The sequence below is a fragment of the Oryctolagus cuniculus genome, chromosome 20 (genome assembly GCF_964237555.1).
Source record: "Oryctolagus cuniculus chromosome 20, mOryCun1.1, whole genome shotgun sequence".
In the NCBI taxonomy this organism is placed as follows: Eukaryota; Metazoa; Chordata; class Mammalia; order Lagomorpha; family Leporidae; genus Oryctolagus; species Oryctolagus cuniculus.
The window spans coordinates 12,013,296-12,037,605 of NC_091451.1; the positions used below are offsets into that span (position 1 = coordinate 12,013,296).

Below are 24,310 nucleotides of genomic sequence, written 5' to 3' on the forward strand. Positions count from 1 at the left end.
TGCTCTCCTCCAATCAGGAGCAGGATCAGCTCCTGCAGGTCATCACTCAAGTTGGCGAGAGGCAGCTGCGTAGAAGTTGTTACTCCCTTCTCAGCGCCATATTGTGGGAGAGCAGATGCATAGAATAAGTCTTAATTCCAGTAACAGTCTAGTCCGAGTTGCTCCCCACACTCTGGCTCAGCCTCGGGTCGGAGAAGGCTCTACTGGGAAGCAGGCTGTTTGATCAGGGGCTGTGCTAGGAGTTAGCGAGGTTGATGGTGGCGAGAAGAACATCACAGACCAAGGAAAAGCACACAGGCGTGTGTGTGTGTGTGTGTGTGTGTGTGTGTGTGTGTCAAGTCTAAGGACCAGCAAGAAGAGCCAGCAAAGGGACCCCAGACTATGGCAGAAAGAGGCCTGGCATCAAATGACACCAAAGTGGTGGCAAGACCCAGCCAGGCAGGGTTATGAACCATCAGGGCTTTACCCCAAAAGCAATGGGGCGCTTTCCAAGGGTTGTTAGCAGGAGAGCATTGGGCACGGGCTCACAGGTACTAAAGCTTGCTCTGGCTGTGCCGTGGAGGGGGACGTGCAGACGGCAGGAGTACTGGCAAGTTATGCAGCCATGACAGTGATCTGGGGGCTCTGGCTTTGTGCTGGGGTGGGGGTGGACAGAAGAATGCAGATTAGAGAGAGACCGGAGGGGGAATCCACGGGCCTTGGATATGGGTTGCACATGGGGTATGGAGAGAGAAAAGTGTCCAAAGTCACTGGATGAGGTCACTACTGGGGTGAGGGCTGGCCTGGAAAGAGGCAGGATTGATTTGATACCCGCATGGAAGATGTGTCCCCAGGAAGGGCACATCATGGAGACTCCGTGTCCTGGCACTTAATGAGAGCAGGTGTCGGAGCAGCTCTCAGTCGTTCAGGGTCAACCGACGGGCTGATGGGGCCCCGTTCCTCCTGCTGCGGTCTCAGGGCTCTGTGCACCTGCACCTGCACCAGCAGGTAGAAAGCGAGGATGCTGGGGCGGGGTAGGGGAGAATCAGTTCACTTATTCATGAATGTCTGGTGGGGAGCTGGACACTAAGTGGGCTTTGCTATCTGGCATGCAGTTTATGGCGACTATGTGGCCAATGGAATGGCAGCCTTCTCCTTGCAGGGGAGGGCTGCCTGTAACCGTGGTTTACGTCTCCTGTTTCTAGAACCATCCCTGAGCGAATCAGGCAACCTGCCGTGGCATCCAGTTGGTTCCCGCGATCCTTTCATCTTCCAGGTTGTTTGGCTTTAAAGGTGAGAAGAGTATTTATAGCAATGGGACATTTTTGGAAGCCTAGGGAGTTGCAGAAAGCGAGGCCAGGTAGCAGGATTTTGCAGGTGGGTTTGCAATGACTCGTGACTCTGCCTCTTAAAAGGAGACAACTACCACCTTGGGCTTGGGACTCATTCGTGCAGAAAACAGAGTCCAGAACGACACTAAAATTTTAATCGTGCATTTGTCGGGATGAAGAATTAAAAAGGATTTTGGTTTCTGTATCAGGTTTTGGGCAAACGTCACCCAGGACACTCACAAGAGATGAGTGAAGGTAAATTAATGAGGGGTCTACTTCTAAGGCTGTGCGCACAGCTAAGAGACACAGCAGGCGATCAGCAAACCAGCAATGCCCCAAGGCGTGAAAGGGGGTGGGTTATTCCCACAGTAGTGTCTGAGGCTGCCCCAATCCGCACACAGGTGAAGCCCTGGCCAACTGCGGCCCAGCAAAAGGAGGGAGCCGGGGAGGCAAACACCAGACCTCTGCAGTCCTCTTGCAGGTGCTGCCACCAGTCCATCCCAAACGGAAATGGATCAAAGAGCCCACTGATTCTTTCCAGGCAGCCTCCCCCGGGGGAAGGGAAGAGAGATGCGCTGAGTGGACATTCAGGAAATAGAGGAGAGCACTCCACCTGCGAGTAGAGCCACCGCTACGTTTGAGCCGCTCAATCCGTGCAGATCCGAGATGCTCTGGCTTCCGGAGGCACGCGACCCCGCACTGACAGTCTTCAACCAAGCAACAACAGGAAGCAGATCTGCTCGCCCAGGACGAGGGGAGAGGGGCACTGGGCTGCACTGCGCTGCCGGCTGCTTCCCCGGTGTAGTCAGCTGCGCCCCTGGCCGCTGCCTCTTGGAGACAGGGGCTGAATTATTGATGGCATTAAAAAGGTGAGTTTGGGGATGGCCTGTTGTTTGTCAGGTAACTATCACTTCCTGTGCGAGAGTCCAGCTTTCATCTCAGGTGTGTGGAGCCCAGGCAAGCAGCCGGGGAGCTCCCCTTGGGGAACGCGCTGCGATCCTGGCTCCCTTTGATCTGCTGTCTTCCCAGACGCAGCCCAGAGACCTCCCGACGTCCCCCTCGGCCCTGTTTTATCGCCCACTGTGGAGCACACCCGAGTCGGGCTCTTCCCAGCCTAGATTCACACTCCCCTCCTGGAACTTACTATTGTCAGAGCGCGGAACCCCTTAGGGCCCCCCAAGAGGCAGACTCGCTTACACACTGCCCTCTGCTGGACACTGTTGGGACTGCCCTTTCCTCCCCGGGGCTTAAACAGATCCTCGGTTGTCAGTGCCTTAATATATCTGTCTGGGTGGTAGACATCAGTGCATTTCAGAAAGTTTGCAGAAAATGGAATTAAACGATAGGTTTATTTGGATACAAAAAGCTTCAATATCCATGCATACAACAGGTCTTACAAAGTTCATGGAGATGCATATTGTTTAAGAAACTATGTATGGATTTCAATTTTTTTTGCACCAAAATAAACTTACCTTTTAATGATCCCTTCCACAAACTTCTGAAGTACCTCCATCACCTGCAACACAGGCAGGGAAGTTACTCACCTAGAAAACTTCTCATTACCCAAATAGATGCAAAAAATAGGGTATGATGCAGGAAATCTGTTTTTCATGATTTGACATAGAAAACAACCTCTGAACAAGGTCAAAATCTAAACCACTCTTGAATCTGATTACATCAAAAACAAGCGTTTCTATCTGACAGAGGCATTTGCAAAGTTAAAAGACAAAAGAATAAAAAACTTGCAACAAAGGATCAGTAGCTAGACTATATAAAGAACCTCCACAGATCAAAAAGAAGGTGAAAATGATCTAATCAAAATGATTCTGAAGCTATAAAATGACAATTCACAGAAAAGTAATGCAAGTGGCCCACAAATGGGTGACAAAAATGCTCAGTTTTACCAGTGATAAGGTAAATGGAAATTCTAGCATGGAGAGATACCTTTACTTTCCCCCACTCAATTGAAAAAAAGTCAAAGGCTACAGGAAAAGAGATATTTCCATACCTCTAGTTAGGAGAGTAACATGGACATAATTACTGTGCAGAGGTACTTGGCAGTGTCTATTGGAAAAGTAAACGGGGGCTGGCCTTGTGGCACCATGGGTTAAGCTGCTGCTTCTGATGCCCATTAGCGTGCCATTTCCAGCCCTGGCTGCTCTGCTTCTGATCCAACTCCCTGCTAATGCACCTGCGAAGACAGCAAAGGATGGCCCAAGTGCTGGGCCCCCTGCCACCCATCTGGGATACCTGGATGGAGCTATTGGCTCTTGGCTTTGGCCACTACAGCCATTTAATGAGGGGATCAGTGAATAGAAGACTTCTCTCTCTCTCTCTCTCTCTCTCCCTCACTGCCCCCTCCTTCTTCTGTGTCATGCTGCCTTTCAAATAAATAAAATGAGTCTTTTTAAAAATGTAACTTGTTCATGCTGTACAATCCAGAGATTCCACTACTCTGTATCTACTCCAGACATGCACTCATCCATGTGCTCACAAGGTACATATGAGCACATTCGTGGCAGTTTTCTTTAGAAAAATAACAAAATCTGTTTACTCAGGGAATAACTTAAATGGCCATGAAAATGGGATTGGTTAAGTAAACTGTGCTTCATTCATACACATACACACACACATAAAACACAGTTTTTAGAATATAAACTATATATATGGACATAGAAGGATCTCCGAGACCTACGTTGAGTGAACAAGAAGCCAGATGTGTGGACACTCCCCAGGAGGGCCTGCGAGGCACTGTACCCTGGGTAGGACACATCACTCCATCAGTGCGCGGCCTCTGCAGCAGAGTCCAGGGGTGGAGCTGGGGGCCAAAGGAGCATGCAGTCTTACTTGTATATTTAATTTGTCTACAAAGAGAAAATACTCATGTTACATGTGTAATGAAAGCTGATCAAAGCTCCTCTTACATTAAAAAGGAGAAAATCTTTCTTCATCCTTTGAAAGCACTCAGTGCTCAGGGAATCAGTGAGCTATAAGCAAACCAGTGCCATGGGTGATCTGTCGGGGCGCCTGCTAGGAGGAGGGCACCTGGTTGTCATGGAGATGGCTGCCCTGTGCATCTTTCTATACGTGTCAGGTTGCCACCAGTTTCCTATTCAGTGTTACTTTTAAATTGCGGCTCACAAACACAACACTTCCTGGAGACCGTCAATGTTGAAATGTCATACACATCCAAACTTGCTCATCCTCACCCCACCAGATGGAGTTACTTAGGCTTGTAGGCAGCAAGTGGTCTGTCCAAACTCGGTTAACTGACAGGTGGTGGGGTTTGTCCCTAACCCCAGAGACCACGCTTTCAGCCATTTAAACTGCAAGTATGACAAAGTCATTAACATCTTTATAATCTCGTGAGCTTCAAAATATCAGCTTCCTGTCAGGAGGAAGGCTTGCACGTGACGGGTACCATTCCCATTTGTCACGTCTCTCTGGGTCAGAAGGACAGCTGGTTCACCCTGGGAGGGGAATCTACCACAGGAAGACGTGCTATTCAAACCCCTGTACAACCGGGATGCTCACAGACAAACATGCACCCAAATGCCAATGAAGTGTTTGGGAATAACATTCACCCCGACTAGTCCAAATACGGCCAACGCAAATGTTAGAAACGAAGTTCACCAGTAACATATTGCAAAGGCTGAGGTTTGACAACACTATAAACCGTAGAAAATTCTCATAGGATGCCGTTTATTCCATGCTCCAAATTCTGGAAGTTTCTCAAGTCAACTTGAAATTCATTCCAGTGATGTAGCCCTGCTCTCATGGCTGACCCATTCCTCCAGGCAAAAAAAAAAAAAAAAAAAAAAAAAAAAAAACCCACAACTGAGTAGCATCAGAGAGGACAGAGGACAGAGATGTGTCCCCAGCAGAGCCCGCTCCCCCCATCCTGCCAGGTCCCACTCCAGGCTGGGCCACGGGGTCACCTTCAGAGAAGAGACTGGACTGTTTTTGCTGCGAGATGTTTCCAGAATAAGCTGGAGTGGGACCAGGCAGCAGGTTTTCCGATTAGAGCTTGCCCCCTACCCACCCCCCATTTAAAAAAATGGATTAATCTCTGTTTAGCTTTGTACTTGAGAGCAGGTGTGCCTATGAATAATACATGTCTGGAAAGGTGACACTGAGGGCTAAAGGCCAGGAAATCGGAAAGCCACTGGGACCCCGGGCACGGAAGCGCCTCGGTAGATTTTAAGTAGCATCACGTAGGCAAGAAGGAACCTTGAGGTCACAAAAACCGCTCTGCAAATAACAAGCACGTCGAAGCCGCTGGCTGTGCACACAGCAACCAGACAATGGTCACTGAAAGTCACCAGGTTCCTGCACGAGGCGGGGGCGATACATCAAGAAACACAATCATTAAAGATTAAAAAAAAAAAAAAGCCATTAGTGCTTTAAGGAACAGTGTTTCAGGGCAAAGAATTGAGGACATTTAAATCTTACTTTCTAGACTGCAACTCCCAATCTCATCAGGCCCCCGTGTAAGAGTGACACTGGTCAGGGCGGCAGCTGACCTGGGTTCACCCCATGATTCCACTCTCTGGCACCTCCTGACGGCTGCCTCTGGCTGGGTGTGCCCACAGACACCGGAAAGCTATGTTTTTCTACTTGCTGAACACAAGATGGTACCATGCCAGCATAGGGATTAAGGGTTTTGAATGCCAGAAAGCCTTGCAATTTAGGATTTCCTTTTTAAAAATTTTCTTATTTACTTTCTTTACTTGAAAGGCAGAGGAAGAGAGTGAGACACACACACACACACACACACACAGATCTATCTGCTGGTTCACTCCCCAAAAACCCAGGGCTGGGCCAGGCCAAAGGCAAGAGCCGGAAACTCAGTGCAGGTCCCCCACAGGGGTAGCAGGGGCCCAGCTCCTTGGGCCATCACCTGCTGCCTCCCAGAGTGTGCACCAACAGGAAGCTGGAATCAGAAGCCGAGCCAGGGCTCAAACCCAGGCATGCCAATGTGGGATGCAGGCATCCCCAAATGGTGTCTTTACTGCTGTGCCAACCCTTGCTCCACAGTGTAGGGTTTCTAACTGGGGGAGCCTTAGCCTAGGTCTCTTTGGGGGAAACATGCAACGCATGCCCCTGGCCAGCCTGGAAAGCACGAGGAAGTATCCCCACCTGCTGGGTCCTTCCCCAGGAAAAATAAAGCCACGCAGGCAGCTCGCTCAGATTATGCATCTCTCCAGGGTGGAACGTTCTGCTGCCTACCGTGGAAGGGGTCCCCCGAGCATTCAGTAGCAGCGTGTGTGTGTGTGTGTGTGTGAGCACATATGTGTGCACACCTACGTATGTTGAACAGCTCTGCTGAGCAGACGATTTTCCTAGAAGAAGAGTTTGGATTTTCATCTTAGCCAGGTCCCTTCCGGTGTTACCTCAATATAGGACAAGGTGGATCCCTTCAGCCTTGCCCTATTTGCAAATGCACACAAAGTAGGATTCCAAGCCCCACCCCTGAGTGAAACGGCCCGCATTTCGGAGCAGAAGCTATTTGGAGCTGTGGAAAGAGGCAGATTAATTTGTGAATTGAAAACACACAGACCCTTGAAAAGACTGCCCACATCGCAAAATTGGAAATAGATGAACTTCTCTCCCATTGCAGCAAGGCAGGGTTTGTTTGCAAGATAAAAAATTGGCAAATAAGCTGAGACTGGAAGGTGGCTCTGCCTTAAGCCTCTGCCTGAGCGAGGCTGAAGTGGAAGAGAAACAAAAGTGGTGGCAGGTTCCCAGGGAAGCCAGGACAAGGGGCGCACGGGGCACCCTCTCCCATCCGGGTATCTCGCTCCTGGGGACGCACCCTACAGATGGAGCGCCCCTAAGTCACAGGTGGCTGTGCTGAGTGGGGGCGCTGGGCTGGCGGGCAGCACTCTCTTTACTCTGGCCCTGGTGGGACCACTCCTCATCGTGAGAGATGCAGCACAGAGAAGAGAGGGGGCGGGCACAGCTTGCTGCCTGCACCCCAGCTGTGGATCCTGACTCCACTACCTATAAACTGTGCGACCTTAGGCAAGCCCAATAACTAGTGCAAGCTTCCTTAAGAAGCTTTATCCATAAAATGGATATATTAATACCATCCACTGCAAAGGGTTATTCTAGGAATTCAATGGGAAATGGCCTGGGAACTACTTAACTTACCGCTGGTATGCAGTTGAAGTGCTCACTACACATTAGCTGGTATTTTCATATCAAGATTCCCTAACAAAACGCCCCTTGATCAGACGTAAATATCTTCCTGAAAAGATAACATAAGGGCTATCGCTGTGGTGCAGTGGGTTAAAGCCCCAGCCTGCAGTGCTGGCATACCATCCAGGCACCGGTTTAAGTCCTGGCTGCTCCTCTTCCAATCCAGTTCTCTGCTATCACCTGGGAAAGCAGTAGAAGATGGCCCAGGTCCTTTGGCCTCTGCACCCACATGGGAGACCTGGAAGAAGCTCCTGAATCCTGGCTTTGGATCAGCTCAGCTCTGACCATTGCGGCCATCTGGGGAATGAACCACTGGATGGAAGACCTCTACCTCTCTCTGCAACTCTATCTTTCAAATAAATAAAATTTTTTTTTTTTTAAAGATAACCCAAGCCCGAGCCGCGGCTCACTAGGCTAATCCTCTACCTTGCGGCGCCGGCACACTGGATTCTAGTCCTGGTCGGGGCACCGGATTCTGTCCTGGTTGCCCTTCTTCCAGGCCAGCTCTCTGCTGTGGCCCGGGAGTGCAGTGGAGGATGGCCCAAGTGCTTGGGCCCTGCACCCCATGGGAGACCAGGAGAAGCACCTGGCTCCTGGCTTTGGATCAGCGCAGTGTGCTGGCTGCAGTGTGCTGGCCGCGGCGGCCATTGGAGGGTGAACCAACGGCAAAAGGAAGACCTTTCTCTCTGTCTCTCTCTCTCACTGTCCACTCTGCCTGTCAAAACAAAACAAAACAAAACAACGATAACCTAGATGTTACCGGAGAATGGCAGGGTTCTTGTCTTTGCGCAAGAAAGAATTCAGGCATGAGACAGAGTAGTGGAAAGTAAGAAGTAGCAAAATTTATTAGGGTAGGGACATCTGCAAGAACAGATGGGCACCTCTCCAGACAGGACCTGAGAGAGAGTGCCATTGCTCGGACAGGGGAAGGAGCAAGGTTACATGGTTGAGTGGAGAGAGAGTACACCTGGGCAGGCAGGCGGGTGGCTCAGCAGAGAGGCAGAGGGCTGAACGCCCAGTCCAGTTGAGGCCGGGGGTTTTTAAGGAGATGGGTCTTTGTCTTCACACATCTCCTCCTGAAACAAATGATTTTATGGATATAAATGTTAAGAAGCTCCTATCTGAGTTTTCCCTTGAAGGTATCAGACAGGAGGAAGCCTGGCTGGCGCCATCCTGGGTTCAGAGGAAGGGTAAGAAGGACCCCCTGGAGAATGCGGATCTGGAGCAGGGTGTTTGAAGTGCAGATACTGGGCTGCACCTGGGAGATTGTGGAAGATTTGTCAGGCAGAAGGGGCGGGGACCTCCACCTGGCAGGTGATCAGGTAGAAGGGGGCAGGGCAGGATGGGAATACCGGGCTGCCCCGAAACATTATCAGGATGACTTTGAGATGCAGATGCATATGCTGGACATAGATGTCTTCTCTTTAGGCCTTTATGTCACACACACATAAGCTCATGTCTGACTTCCTACCTAACACTAGACTCAAATGCTATCACTCTATATATCTGTAGATCGAAATGTCTGAGTCATCACTCTATTCCCCAGAGACCTGCATAGCATCAGCCTCATGATGAGGTTACTGAATGAATGAATCGGTGAATTAATGAACTTTTCAGACCTACTCCTCTTCACATGATGCCTAAAACACACAAATGCCCCATTCATATGGCTTTTAGCCAGCTTATTCTGGTTCTCCGTTATTCAGCCAAGACTAACCAGAGATCATGTGCATCCCAGAGAAGACGCCATGGGCTGACGCGAATGACCTCTCACCCCCATATTCATACCCTGAGGGCTGGCACCGTGGTGCAGGGGGTTAATCCTCTGCCTGCGGCGCTGTCATCCACATGGGTGCCGGTTTGAGCCCAGCTGCCCCTCTTCCAATCCAGCTCTCTGCTGTGGCCTGGGAAAGCAGTAGAGGATGACCCAAGTCCTTGGGCCCCTGCACCTGCATGGGAGACTGGGAGGAAGAACCTGGCTCCTGGCTTCGGATCGGCACAGCTCCAGCCATTGCAGCCATCTGGGGAGTGAACCAATGGAAGGAAGACCTTTCTCTCTGTCTCTCTCTCTCACTGTCTGTAACTCTCTCAAATAAGTAGATAAAAAATATTTAAAAAAAAATAAAAACAAATTCATACCCGGAAGTCCTACTCCCTGGCGTGGCCGTGTTTTATAACTTAGGTTAAATTCACTGCAGCCTACATGTAAACAGCCACGTGGGTCTATTAGCCACCACGTTGGTCAGCAGAGTTCTCATCACTTACATCCTTCCATAGAGTTTACTCATTGTACAAAGAGGATTTACTGTGTTTTAAGACATGTTTTAGAGAAATTCATTGAGTGTTTGAATGGTCATGTGACAGTATCTTAACCGTTCAGGTTGGCACTTTTGGTTTTCTGGAATGGAGTAAGGGTGCTATATTACTCCACTCTTCATTGCTACAATGAAATACCTGAGGCAGGTGCTTTATAATGAAAAGACCTTTATTTTGGCTCTTGGTTCTAGAGATACAAGATGTCAGGGAAGCATCCGGTGGTGGCCTCTTTGCTGACCAGAGTCTGGAGGTGGTGCCGAGCAGCCCATGGCAGGAAGGAGGTAGCACGCATGTCTGTCTGGATCTGTTGCTCCCCAACTCCTTTTAAAGCCACCAGGATTCATCACGGGACTCCACCCTACTGCCCTACCCTTATTCAATCATTTCCACACTCTTCAGACCACTAAGATTCAACTTTGGTGGCCGACGCTGTGGCACAGCAGGTTAAGCTGCCATCTGCAGTGCTGGCATCCCATATGGGCACCAGTTTGAGTCCTGGCTGCTCCACTTATGACCCAGCTCCCTGCTAATGTGCCTGGGAAGGCAGTAGAAGATGGCCCAGGTTCTTGGGCCCCTGCACCCACATGAGAGACCTGGTAGAAGCTCCTGGCTCCTGGCTTTGGCCTGGCCCAGCCGTGGCCATTGTGGCCATTTGGGAAGCGAACCAGCAGGTGAAAGATTCTCTCTCCATCTGTTTCTCCCTCTCTGTGACTCTGGCTTTCAAATATTTAAATCTTTCAAAAAAAAAAAAAAAAAGAGAGAGAGAAAGCTCTGACTTTGGGTATTAAACTAGTGCAGGTGACAAACCATAGCAGGTGTCAGGTGCAAGGCGTGTCTACAGCTGACTGTTCCTCACACTTTCCCAGTGTCACATCCACGTGTAAGGCAGTGTGCTAGGCACTGTGTGGGACACAGAGGGCGTCCGTCCTGGGTCCTGGCCTCAGGAGCCCTACAACAGTGAAGGGACGATGAGACGGGGAGAGAAGTAAGATGCCAGCTGGGGGCAGTAGGCACCATTGCCGTGATTTTCCCAATGTGGTGCTGGGACAGTCTGGTCTGGCTGCAATAATTAGGGGAGGAGTCCTGGGAAAGCCACGCTGTGAAGCTTGGTGTGGTTGACAGGATAATGCCCCAAAGATGTCCACACCCCATGTGACACGTCCTGAATTGTGTGGACATGTCACAGGCAAGGTGCAATTAAGTTTGCAGATCGGACCTGAGATTGCTAACTAGCTGACTTTGAGTTCGCGAGGTCAGCCTGGGTTCTCCAGGTGGGCCAGATGTCGTCACATGGGTCCTTAACAGTGGGAGATGGAGGCAGGGGAGGAGAGCAGAGCAAAGTCCCGCGGGAAGGATTCAACCCACGGCTGCTCGCTCTGAAGATGAAAGATGGGGCCAAGAGCCAAGAAAAGCACGTGGGCCCCAGATAAGGGGAGAAGACAGATTCTCCCTGGAGACTGCAGAGAGGAACACATGCTGTCAGCTTCTGGATTCTAGCCCAGGGAGAGCCATGTCGGGTTTCTGATCTCTAGAAAAGACAATAGCGGTGTGCTGTTTAAGTACCGTTTGTGGTCATTTCTCACTGCAGCGTAGGAAAGTGACATGGGGGAGGGGAGGGATTTACCAGCCAAGATGGGAGTCCCTGCACTGCAGGACGGGCCCAGGAGGTGGGCTGGAGGAGGGGTACAATAGGAAGAGGCCTGGGATGGAGGTGGGTGTGACAGCTGCAGAGATGGGGGTGGCACCTGCAAAGACACTGGGGCCCGTGCGGTGTGTCTTCACCTGCCCCCTGCTGCTGGGAGTCACCTTCTAACATTCTCTCCTGATGGCTCTCCAGGCTGTCCTGCAGCCTCATTGGCACAGCCCGAGGCATGCCACCTGGTCACACAGACCTTCATTAGGGAGCGCAACAGTAGCAGGTGTCAGAGCTGAGAGAGAGGAAAAGAGTTTCAATCCCCACTGGAGGGCGAAGATCATTTTATGCATTTCCATTTAAAGGGAGAAGTGAAGAGCGTGAAATCACACACCAGCCGGGAGAAAGCGTCCAAACCAGAGGAAGCTTGACAGGAGCAGGCACCGCAGCTTCCAGGCCAGGGCTCCCAAAATTAGAAGCTTCCGGGGAGAAATCGGATGCGTGCGCAGCGACCCCATCTTGTCTGGACTTCTGCCCCAAGCCCAGCCCCAATGACTGCTTGGTGTCTCCACTTGGACCCGCCTCGGGCTCTCAGCTCACTGTGCCCCCAACTCAGCTTATCATCCTTCTTCCAAATCTTCTCTTTTCACGGGGTGACTCCTCCCCAAGCCAGGAACCCAGTATCCCGGAGGCTCCCTCCCACTCAGAACCCCAGTAGCCACTCCACATCTTAGCCCAGTCAGTTCTCGCTGCCTCCACCGCCATGACCTTCCTCTGGCTCTCATCATCTCGTGCGTGGACCAGGGCAGTAACGCCTGCTGACCAGCTCCCAGTCCAGTCTCTGTTTTGCCCTCAGAATGTTTTTCTTAGTAAATGCAAATCCGATGATGGAACTTCCCTTCTTAAAGTCCTTGAATACTTTCCTTCTACTTTCTAAAGATTTATTATTATTATTAAAGATTTATTTATTTATTTGAAAGAGTTACACAGAGAGAGGAGAGGCGGGGGGTGGGGGTGGGGAGAGAGTGAGAGAGAGGTCTTCCTTCCACTAGTTCACTCCCCAGATGGCCGCAACGGCTGGAGCTGTGCTGATCAGAAGCCAGGAGCTTCTTCCAGGTCTTCCACGTGGGTGCAGGGGCCCAAGGACCTGGGCCATCTTCTACTGCTTTCCCAGGCCATAGCAGAGAGCTGGATTGGAAGTGGAGCAGCCGGGTCTCGAACTGGCACCCATATGGGATGCCGGTGCTTCAGATTAGGTTATTTGAGAGGTAGGGTTACAGAGAGAGGAACACACACACACACACACACAGCTCTTTCATCCACTGGTTCATTCCTCAAATGGCCGCAAGGGCTAGAGCTGGGCCAATCTGAAGCCAGGAGCCAGGAGCTTCCTCCAGGTCTCCCATGGGGGTGCAGCGGCCCAGGGACTTGGTCCATCTTCTGCTGCTTTCCCAGGTACATTGGCAGGGAGCTGGATTGGAAGTGGAGCAGCCAGGACACAAACAGGTGCCCACATGGAATGCCAGTGCCGCAGGAAGAAGTCTAACCTACTAGGCCACAGCACTGATCCCTGGTGCTCCACCTCCACACTCACCTTGCTGCCTCCCCTACCTACTTCTGGAGAGCAGGGATCGTGTGTTGCTCACTGCTGGGTCCTCAGAGCCTAGGCTGCACCTGACACAGATGCCCATGGCATGTGTGAGCTGTGAGTGGTCTTGCTCTGCAGCGAGAACTCGGGGACAGCTGGGGTGACTTAGTGACCTTGCTTCTCCCAAGGGATCTGGAACCACTGCCTGGGACAAGTCCTGGGCTCCAGATCAAGGGGACAAACCGAGTGCCAGCACTGAAATCCATCAGGAGAACAGATGAGTGATAAAAATATAAATGTCAAGGGCATCACAGGAGAGACGTCACTGCCTGCTCGTGGCATTGGAGGGAGGCCAATTCTGCAGGCCGCCCTTTCCTGAAGAATGGCTTAGGCGTTAGCGCTGTAAAGCCCAGGCGAGAAAGACACCAGCAGTGTGGCTGCTGCACAGGACACTTTGATAAAAAATGAGACGAAATCCACATCACACAAACTTCACCAGTTTAGTGGCACCTAGCATACACGCGACGTGTGCAACCGTCACTGCTATTCAGAACATGTTCACCCCAAAAGGAACCCTTGTATCCATTAACTAGTTACTCCACCTCCCCCTCTCCTTCCAGCCCTGACAGCCAGGAATCTATGCACTGTCTCTCTGGGTTTGCCTACTCTGATTGTTTCAAATAAATGGAATCCTACAATATGTCACGTGGTCTGGCTTCTTTCACTTAATGTTTCTGTAATGCTCATCCACATTGGAGTGCGTTTTGTAACGTCAGTTCTTTCTTTGGCTGAGTAAGATCTCATTGTGTGGCTATACTATACTTGTTTATCCACTCACTGTTGATGGACATTCATGTCTTGTCCACGTTTTGGCCATTGCAAACATCTGGCTGCTACGAAGATTTGTGTGCAAGTTTTTGTGCAGATATAGGTTTTCATGTCTCATGGGTATATAGCTGGAAGTGAAATTGCTGGCTGAAACATTTAAGAGTTTCCAAGGAACTGGTTTCTATGGAAATATCTCTTGTGGGACTCCAGACTTAGCCCCTGCACCCCTGCCCAGTCCCGTAGGAGCCAGACTTACTGTAACAAGGCCTTGCATCTCCCAGGGCACTGGGCACCTTGTGCTGGGCATTGGGACTGCAAATGGGTAAAGCCTGTGTCTCTGCCCTGCCCCCGCTCACCACCCAGGGTGGGAGGCAGGCACAGGTCAGGATCGCAAGATGAAGGCCATCCTGGGGCCAGAGCTGCAGGGCAGAGGTATGGGGAAAGGAGCATCAGACATGTTATGTGTGAGCCGAGACCTGAAGAATGCGCAGGAGCTTCAAAAAGCTCATGGGGATGAGGTGAAAAGATTAAAAAAAAAAAAAGGAGTTTACATCCATTTATTCATAAGATATATTTTCCACGGACTTTTTGAAAACCCTTGGTATGCATAGACTTGGAAGTTATTGCACCAAGGCAAACATCTTTTCATTCAAATTTCCATGAACTTTTTGAAGACCCCTTATACATAGGAGTTTCCTAGAGGTGGAGGGCAGAAGGGTGTAAATTTCCAGGCAACTGGAAACAATGAGACATGTGAGAAGGCATACCATGTTCAGGGACTAGACATGACTGCTCTTATCTATTGCGGGCAAACATTCGGAGGAGGAGTGCAGGCTACGAGGTAGATCAGGCGGCTGGGCTCAGCATGCCTGCCGCTGGGACATGCCAAGACCCTGCTGTGTTCTCAGCTGTCACTTCTGGCCTGCTCTGCTCCTCAGACTCACACCTTCAGGATGCTATAATCAGTGCTTGCCGGACTCCCATCCGCCTAGACTTCTGCACAACACTTAACCCCAGACTGGGCCCAACCTGCCCTTTCTCCGCCTGGAAGCCAGCCTTCTTGTTCTCCTACCCTGGATTTTCTACAGAAAGAAACCTGTTCAATAAAATGGTTCCCTGAACTCTGGCCTGTTTCCCCTCCTCCCTCCTTGCCTGTGAGATGTGGACACAGTTTTTTCCCTCATCTGATAGGTAAGTGGAAAGAAGTAGACTACATGTGGACAAGCTCGCCTAACAGTTCTAGAAGACAGAACCTGTGATATCCCAAAATGCAGAGCTGCACAGAACCCCTGCCTGTGCAACAGTGACAGGGAACAACACATCTTAAGCGGTGTGTGTCTGGAAGCTCAGCTCCACCCGAGGCTGTGTCTCTACTTTCAGATGTCTCCCTATTTTTAGATGTTGACTCGGTTGCTATCCAACTGGTTGTGCTTTTACAACGCCTGCAGTGAAGTCCCTAACATTAGGAATCAGACATCTAAGAGCTTTAGAAAGTGGGTGAATTGGAACTCTCTGCACTGCTGGTGAAAATGAGCAGCCACAATGGAACACACTTTACAAGGACGGTGACCAGCGTCAGAGACAGAGACAGGCTAAGGGTCAGAGAAGCCACAGGCTCAGGTGGTGATGGTCTAAGCTGGTGACAGCAGAACACAGCTCATGGGCCAGATCCAGGCCGCCACCTGTTTGTATGTCCCAGGAACTGAGAACAGATTTCACACGTTTTCAGATCATTGAAAAAGTGATGTGGACATCACATAAATCCAAATTTAAAGTTCATAAAAGTTTAAATTTGTTTAAATTTAAATGTATAGAAATGTGTTTTCTCTCTTGGCTCACGATTATGGCCATAACATCCTTAATTTTCCTTCTTGGCCACCAAAGCTTAAATTGTTTGCTATCTGGCCCTTTACAGAAATAGTTTGTCATTGCCTTCTCTAAACAATTAGCCTCTAGAGGGCTAAGCCTCTGCTTGCAGTGCCAACGTCACATATAGGCACCAGATCTAGTCCCAGCTGCTCCTCTTCCGATCCAGCTCTCTGCTACGGCCTGGGAAAGCAGCAGAGGATGGCCCAAGTCCTTGGGCCCCTGCACCCATGTGGGAGACCTGGAGGAAGTTCCTTTCTTGGTTCCTGGCTTCTGATGAGCCCAGCTTCAGCTATTGTGGCCATCTGGGGAGTGAAGCAGTGGTTGGAAGGCTCTCTCTGTCTGTAACTCTGCCTCTCAAATAAATAAAAGCTTAAAAAAACTAGTTAGCCTCAGGGTGCTTTAGGAACACCCTCCACCAGCCCTCAGCACCCCAATACTCACATAAGTGCAAGCAGGCCATCTCTGCCCTGCTGAGTGACAGCATTTCTAGTGGAGAAGGGAACAGCCACCAGTGACAGTCCCTCACCAGCACTGAATTAATACTCTGTCTCCAGTATTCTCCCACCCCTTACACACCTCCCATTCTTGATCAGAAAACTCAGGAAAATGCATAGCAACCCCAGTTCACAAGAAGATGAACAACCCTCCCTGAAATCCACATGAGGATGGGCTAGTCTTGAAATCTCATTTACTCAACACCTGCTATATGTCGGTACTTCAAAACATTTGTGGAGGGAGCTCTCCCTCTTTGTCTCTAGGCTTCCAAAAGAATCAAAATGAACATACAAGCAAAAATTTAACAGATCAGTTTATCTGGGTGCAAAAATTCTTCAGAAATCCATGCATAGCTTTGTCATACCATGCATTTGTCACCATGACCTTCTTGGACGTACCATCACGTTGTAAGGTATAACATGAGAAATAAGAAGTAAGTTAGCTGAGACTCAGAAATAAACTAAATAAAACACGTCCACATATGCACAGTTTCCTGGACACCACTAGCACAGCTGGACTTTTGTTTTTAATTGTTATTGCTGTTGATTGCAAATCACAGAAACTAGACTTGGAGTGAATTAACTACCCAGGAAATCATTTTTCTCCCCGAGTTGGGTCAGTCGCAAGTACTCCAAGCCCACTGGACGGCTTCTTGATGTTTTGACATCCCATTTTCCTTCCTCTGTCCTTCTGCTCCTCCTCCCTTGTCGTGTGGCTTTGTGTCTTGCAGCACGAGAGGGCTCTGCATTTCCAGGCATCACAACCATGAGCAGGCAGCATAAGTGAGGAAAAGAAGAGATGGAAAGATGAGGTTGCCGGCGCCGCAGCTCAATAGGCTAATCCTCCGCCTGCGGCGCTGGTAGACCAGGTTCTAGTCCCGGTCAGGGCGCCGGATTCTGTCCTGGTTGCCCCTCTTCCAGGCCAGCTCTCTGCTGTGGCCAGGGAATGCAGTGGAGGATGGCCCAGGCCCTTGGGCCCTGCACCCGCATGGGAGACCAGGAGGAAGCACCTGGCTCCTGGCTTCGGATCAGCGTGGTGTGCCAGCCACAGCGGCCATTGGAGGGTGAACCAACGGAAAAGGAAGACCTTTCTCTCTGTCTCTCTCTCTCACTATCCACTCTGCCCGTAAAAGAAAGAAAGAAAGAAAGAAAGAAAGAAAGAAAGAAAGAAAGAAAGAAAGAAAGAAAGAAAGAGAAAGGAAGAAAGAAAGGAAGGAAGATGAGGTCAACTGGGTCCTCCCTTTGGCCTGTGTCTCACGGTCAGAACTGCATCAGCTGTGCTCCCTGGCTGCAGAGGAGTCTGGAGAGCTATTTATTTTGAGTTGAGTGTGTAAACCTCAGAAACTTCATGGGAAAATGATATGAAAAGACGCATTTGTCTTGTAAAATTTTTTTAAAGCCACACATAATTTTTTCATAATATATATTTTCCAAAAATGTTTGCATCAAGCTAAACTTATTTAAATCTTTAAAATTTCCTTATGTATTTTATTTGGAAGGTGGAAACAGAGCAAGACAGACACAAACACCTACAATTTTGCTGCCAGGTAGAAACTAGGAGCCCAGAATTCAATCCAGGTGTCTTATTTGGGTAGCAGGTGTAGCAGGAAGCAACCAACTGAAGCTGGCATTGCAGGTGGTGAACGAATTCACCGGAGCCATCAGATAGAGTTAGATTTATTGAACACACTGCAAGAGAGCAGCAGCTAGAATCTGACAACTGCTGCCATGTGCAGTGAGGGAACAGTGGGCAGGTCAGCCTCGGGCTGTCCATAGCACAAACACTACAACCCAAGGAAGCATACTTGTAATTGCACTATCTTCCTAATTAGGGTGGAAACTTCCCATAATCCAACAGATTTTCCAGGTGGGTGATTTGCATTTCTGGGTCGATCTGGGGAGCCTGCAGCGCCCTTAGCTTTGGAACCTTCCCAGTGCCCTGGGGCAACCGTCCAGAGCAGGGACTTAGTTACTTGAGCCATAACTTGCTGGCTCCCAGGGTGCACACGGGCAAGAATCTGGATGGGAAGTGACAAGCTGGAATCATAAGTAGAGCTGAACTCCAACAGAGGAGCTCCAATACGGGACACAGGCATCCAAGTGACGTCTTAATCATTATGCCAAACACCCAGTTCTACGCTTATCTTTTAATTTCACTTCACACAAACTTTTTGTAAGGACATTTATTTATTACACATCTGAACAATGGAGAGAAAGAAAGAGAGAGAGAGAGAGAGAGAGAGAGACCATTTATCTACTCATTTACTCCCCAAATACCTGCAATTAGCCAGCGCTGGGCAGGCTGAAGCCAGAAGCCCTGAACTTATCCAGGTCTCCCATACAGGTGGCAGGGATCCAGGGATCCATCCTGGGCCATCCTCCACCGTCTTCCCAGGTGGGTTGGCGGGTAGCTGGATCTCAGCCACGACTCCAACCAGTGCTCCGATATGGGACGCTGGTGTCCCAAGCATCCCAGTCGGCAGCTTGACCCACTACATGACCACATCACCTGCTGTTTCATGTGAGCTTTTCAAAGTGTCCTCATACTTCCAGCCTGTTACTATTTACTGAGTGCCTACTGTATACCCGGAGTGCTATGTTTTCTTCTCTAACCTTCAGCAATACATGCATGAGGGAAATAAACTTCCGCCCAGGCAGCATGAGTTTAGGTGGGGCCCAGGACCTACTGCCTATTGTTTGGCCATTGCTTCCCCACTTCATGCCCTTGAATCATGAGGACCCCTCATCCGCAAGAGTTCTTTGAAAGAAAATACCTGTAAGAAAGCTCTTGGAGCAAGCAGTTTAGTAGTGGGCCCTGGGGCAGACAGTCGTAGAATCAGCACGGAAGGATGTCAAAGATAAGGCCTCTGCCTCTCACCACCTAGTAGGTCTTGCCCTGGGTTTAGTTCCAAGTTCTGAGTGTAGATTTAATCTAATTTCTACTCTTTCTTGCTTGATCTGCAAATTGGCGCAGCCATCTCAAGTACTTACGGAAATGTGTTAATGACACTCTGGGGACAAAGCAAAAACTGGTGCACACGGAGCTTCAGTGATCAATTAGGTCGGGATTGAGTTGACCTAGAACTGCTCAGGGAGAGGAGTGGGGGCTGGGCTCTCAGAACACTGGAGCCGCTGGCTCCTGAGTGAGGTGGGAGCCGGCTGGAGAACAAGCAGGTGCAATGGCCCAGACTCTGACCTTGGGAGAATCCTTTGGCCACAACACCCTGTGACTCTGAGTAGGGCCCCCACCCCACACCCCCAAACACATCCTGAGATTTTTGCTTTTGATTCCTACAAGTGCAATCTAAATGAAATATATACTCCTGGGGATGCTCTGAAAAATCTTAAGACTCCTTAAGACTCCCTCCATGAGAGGAATCCTGCTGTTCAGTGTCTCCTACAGGCACAAGGATGTTGTATTGTGTCATCATAGAAGTGACAAATTTGGGAACAACCAACGCTTTTGCTAATAAGAGACCAGTTAATTTATGGCGCAAATACATTTTTTTTTTGACAGGCAGAGTGGACAGTGAAAGAGAGAGAGAGAGACAGAGAGAAAGGTCTTCCTTTTTGCCGTTGGTTCACCCTCCAATGGCCACCGCGACTGGTGCGCTACGGCCAGCGCATCACGCTGATCCGAAGCCAGGAGCCAGGTGCTTCTCCTGGTCTCCCATGGGGTGCAGGGCCCAAGGACTTGGGCCATCCTCCACTGCATTCCCGGGCCATAGCAGAGAGCTGGCCTGGAAGAAGGGCAACCGGGACAGAATCCGGCACCCTGACCGGGACTAGAACCCGGGGTGCTGGCGCCGCAAGGCGGAGGATTAGCCTAGTGAGCTGCGGCGCCAGCGGCACAAATACATTTAAAAACAAGGATCCTCACCAGAATTTACTAACATGTAAAGGTTTTTCTGACCTGTAGTTATGTGGGGGAAAAAAAGCTATAACATAGTAGAGAAGAGCATGTAAGATTTGTATGAAATAAAAATATACACATAAGGATACTTCAAAAATTGTGTGGAAAGTAGAATTAAAAATGTTTATTTTGGTGCAAAAAAAAACCTTTAAAAATTTGTGAATAGTTTTTTCAGAACATGTATTTTCCATGAACTTTTGAAGATTGCTCAAATGCATGTATTTCAAGTTCTTTTGCACCAAAATACAATTACCTTTTAATTTCAATTTCTGTGAACTGTTTGAAATATCCTCATACATAAATATATATATACATATACTCATACATAAATATATATATGCATGCATATCTAGAAAAATACTAGCAAAAATGCAGAACATAATTGGAGACAAAGAGATGTCTGACAAATTTTTACTGAAATGTCAGCATTGGTTTATCTGCATGAAAAAGTCCAGGCAGAGCTAGATGTCTCCGTGTTGCTGTGGGAATTTGTAGATAAGCAAGGGGAGGAGGCTAGAAAGATCCATATGGTAATGGGTTAGAGTTGGAGGCATCAGTAAGACATCATGTTTGCTGAATACAGATGGTTACATATCAAAATATTTATAGTTCTGTGTTTACTCATGGGTTGGATTATAGATCTCTGTGTCTACTCACAGGTTACACATATTTTTTTTTTCTCTCTCTCAGCTGAGAGAGCTTGGAAAGAAGGATACTCACATAGCAGGAAGTGCATCTAACACCCAGATCTGATTCTCTTATGCTATTTTTCAATAAAAGGAAGGGGGTGGTGCACTTAGCACAATGATGAAGACGGGGCTTGGGATGCCCACATCCAGGAACAGAGCTCCACTTTCACTTCTGGGGGCTTGCTAATGTGTACCTTAGGCGGCATCAGGTGATGGCCCAAGTACTTGGGCTTCTACCATCCACGTGGGAGACCTGTGGCATTTGGGGAATGAACCAGCAGGTGAGATCTCTCTCTCTGAAATACATACAAAGGGATAGATAAGTATAGGTCAGAAAGTATACAAGATGAGCCTGCAGCATCCTGTCATGCCAGGAAATGAGGAAGTACTAAATTAAAAAAAAATTCACACAGATGAGAATTTATCACAGGAGCACAGGAACCAACTGATAGAACTCTCAGTGACCACTATCAGAACAACTTGAGCAAAAAATCAACAAAAATAAAGTGGTGTTGGACCATAACCCAAATTTAAGATAAGTATACATGAATCCATATAGATATAAATAAGTTAATGAATACATGAATAATGATAGGGCTGGAGAGAAGACCCAGATCTGCACGAAATAATTCTAAATAATCTGTGAACACACTCTGCCTTTAAGCACCATAACTCACTACTCCCTTTTCAATATTTATTTATTATTTTCATCTACTTGAAACACAGAGTGATAGACACCCACCCATACACACGCACACACACACACCATCTTCCATCCACTGGTTCACTTCCCTAAATGCTCATAATAGCCAGGGCTGGGTTAAGCCACAGCCAGGAGCCAGGAACTCCATCTGGGTCTCCCATGTGGGTGGTGGGGACCCAAGCACTTGGACCACCATCTGCTGCCTCCCAGGCTGCATTAGCAGGAAGCTGGGCGGGAGGTGGAGCAGCTGGGACACGAGCTAGTGCTCCAATATGGGATGCATTGTCCAAGTGGCGGCTTAACCCTCTGTGCCGCGACGCCCACCCCTACCACTCTAACTGTGCTCACCGACTTCCAAAGAGTAGGGTTTGGAAGGAAGGAAGGGAAGGAGAAAGGAAGAGAAGGAGGGAGGGAGGGAGGGAGGGAGACAAGGAGGAAGGGAGGGAGGGAGGGAGAGAAGCAGGAAGGGAGTTTTCCAGGGGAGAGATCGGACAGGCTGGCAGTCGAGGTCAACGGCTATCATAAACCACGTCAGCGTTACGTAACCCTGACCTGGTGTGATCAAAGTGAGACTGCACCTCCACGATCTTGCTCCTCAGAAACCTGTAACCGCGGCAGGCGTTGCCCTAGCTTCCGTTCCGCACTGGAGTTCCTGGGTTTGGTCCCTGGCACTGATTCCCGAGTCCAGCCTCTTGCTAATGAGGCCCTGGGAGACAGCAAGGATGGCTCAAGCGGTTAGGTTCCTGCCACCCACTTGGAGACACTGGCTGAGTCCCAGCTCCTGGCTTTGAACCAACACAGCTCTGGACACGGTGGGTGTTTGGAGAGTGAACCAGTAGATGGGAGCTCTGTCTGTCTCTTCCTCTGCTTCTCAAATTTTAAAAGAAGAAAAAGCAAAACAGGTGCGTGACCCCATCTAATCATGAGGAAAAACATCAAATTCGAGTAAGGAAGCATCCCTCAAAATGGCTGCTCAGGACTCCTTAAAATTGCCAAAGTTGGGGCTGGTGCTGTGGCAGGTAAAGCCACCACCTGCAGCACCAGCATCCCAGATGGGTGCCAGTTTGAGTCCTGGCTGCTCCACTTCTGATCCAGCTCTCTGCTATGGCCTGGGAAAGCAGTAGAAGATGAACCAAGTCCTTGGGCTCCTGCACCCACATAGGAGACCCGGAGGAAGTTCCTGGCTCCTGGCTTTGGATTGGCACAGCTCCAGAGGTTGTGGCCATCTGGGGAGTGAACAGATGGTTGTCTGTCTCTCTCTCTCTCTGCCTCTGTAACTCTGCCTTTCAAATAAATAAATAAATCTTTTAAAAAACTTGCCAAAGTCACGAAATACAAGGAGAGGTTGGGATAAGAAATATCCTCACCAGTTCACTCAGAGGATGGACTCAGACTCAGGAAACGCAGGAAAAGCGAGGCTTTGTGAGCGGGTTTGCAAGATCAGACGTGTGGCAGGCAGGCAGGCAGGCAGGCAGGCAGGCACGGCTGGTGCAGCTTCATCAAGCAATGTATTCCCGAGTTTGCAGGTCCCTCCCCCACTTCCTCACTGGTGAGAACTAGGAGGTTACAATCTTCCCGGTATTTGCTTCAGCTGTTTTGGCCACGCCTCACATCCTGGGTGCCCAGTGCAGGCAGCTTGGCTGTTACCGAGCTTAGCAACTTGTAATTTCCCACACAACTGCAGGCTGTTTCGCTAGCTAGTTGTCTACTTGCAGTGAAAACCCCTTACTTTGAAAATGAACCAAATGTCTTTACTTCTCACGGTTGGCAAACTGTTACAGCCAAGGGGAACCTAAGGAGACAAAGTTTCAGTAAATCTAAAGCTAATCTGAAAAAATAAAGTTTAAAAAAATTCCCATGAAATGATTTTTTTCTAAACAGAAGAATTAAACTGAATCCTTATTTCAACATATAACAGTAGAAAAAAGCAGTGAACACTTTGAAAATGAAGGTTATCCTTAAAAGGTTTTCTAATACGCAGGACCAAATTCTAATGTAGGGCTCAAGGTCAAAGTTCTTGGGCCTTCTTCAGGACATGGAAAAATTTCCCTGAACGCATCAGAGACAGGTGCCACCCAGATCAAGGGCAGGGGCTGAAGACTGTTCACGCTTCCTTCCTGAGCTCTTGATTTCTTTTCTGTCTTTCTCCCTTATTTTTTGTTTTAAGATTTTATTTTACTTATTCGAAAGGGGGAGAGAGAGAGAGAGAGAGAGAGAGATCTTCCAGTTACTGATTTACTTCCCAAATGGCCACATGGCCTGGGCTCGGCCAGACCAAAGCCAGGACTCCATCCAAGTCTCCCCCATGGGCGGCAGGGGCACAAGCACTTGGGCCATCTCCTGCTGCTTTCCAAGGCACATTAGCAGGGAGCCAGATCAGAAGCGGAGCACCAGGGACTTGAGCTGGCGCTCTGAGATGGCATGCCACTATCACAAGTAGTGGCTTAAGCCACCACACCACAACGTTGGCTCCTGAGCCCTTGATGTCTTTGGCATGTTTTGGGAGATGGCAGAGCTGAGGGTTGTCAGCTGCATTTGCAATGCTTTCCTCAGACTCTAGTCCATCTCAGGACTTGACCACAGTGTGCCCAAGGGACAGATCCACAGGAGCTTCTCAGAGAGGCACACAGACTGGCCAAAGGCCAAGGTCAAACCCCCTCAAAGTCGTGACCCACTGGGGATGACGGGACACCAGCAGGAGCCCTGGGGGTGAAGGACTGGTTTGCGAGGCATCGCAGGTCAGAGGGGAGAACGCAGAGAAGCAGA

The 24,310-nt window shown here is 49.3% G+C and overlaps 2 long non-coding RNA genes across 2 annotated transcripts in view; one reads left to right on the top strand and one right to left on the bottom strand.

The window, feature by feature from the left end:
- Positions 1-7,585, top strand: part of LOC127484651 (uncharacterized) — a 22,939-nt gene extending 15,354 nt beyond the window's left edge. Inside the window, exons 3-4 of the long non-coding RNA XR_007911800.2 lie at positions 1,185-1,272; positions 1,852-7,585. This is a non-coding gene — a long non-coding RNA (uncharacterized lncRNA). The remainder of the gene's footprint in view (positions 1-1,184; positions 1,273-1,851) is intronic.
- An 8,953-nt stretch (positions 7,586-16,538) lies between these two features.
- Positions 16,539-23,196, bottom strand: LOC127484653 (uncharacterized). The gene is made up of 3 exons (XR_007911803.2): positions 22,912-23,196; positions 21,036-21,137; positions 16,539-16,982 (listed from the first exon to the last, which is right to left on the bottom strand). It is a non-coding gene; the product is annotated as an uncharacterized lncRNA (long non-coding RNA).
- Between the last annotated feature and the right edge of the window lie 1,114 nt (positions 23,197-24,310).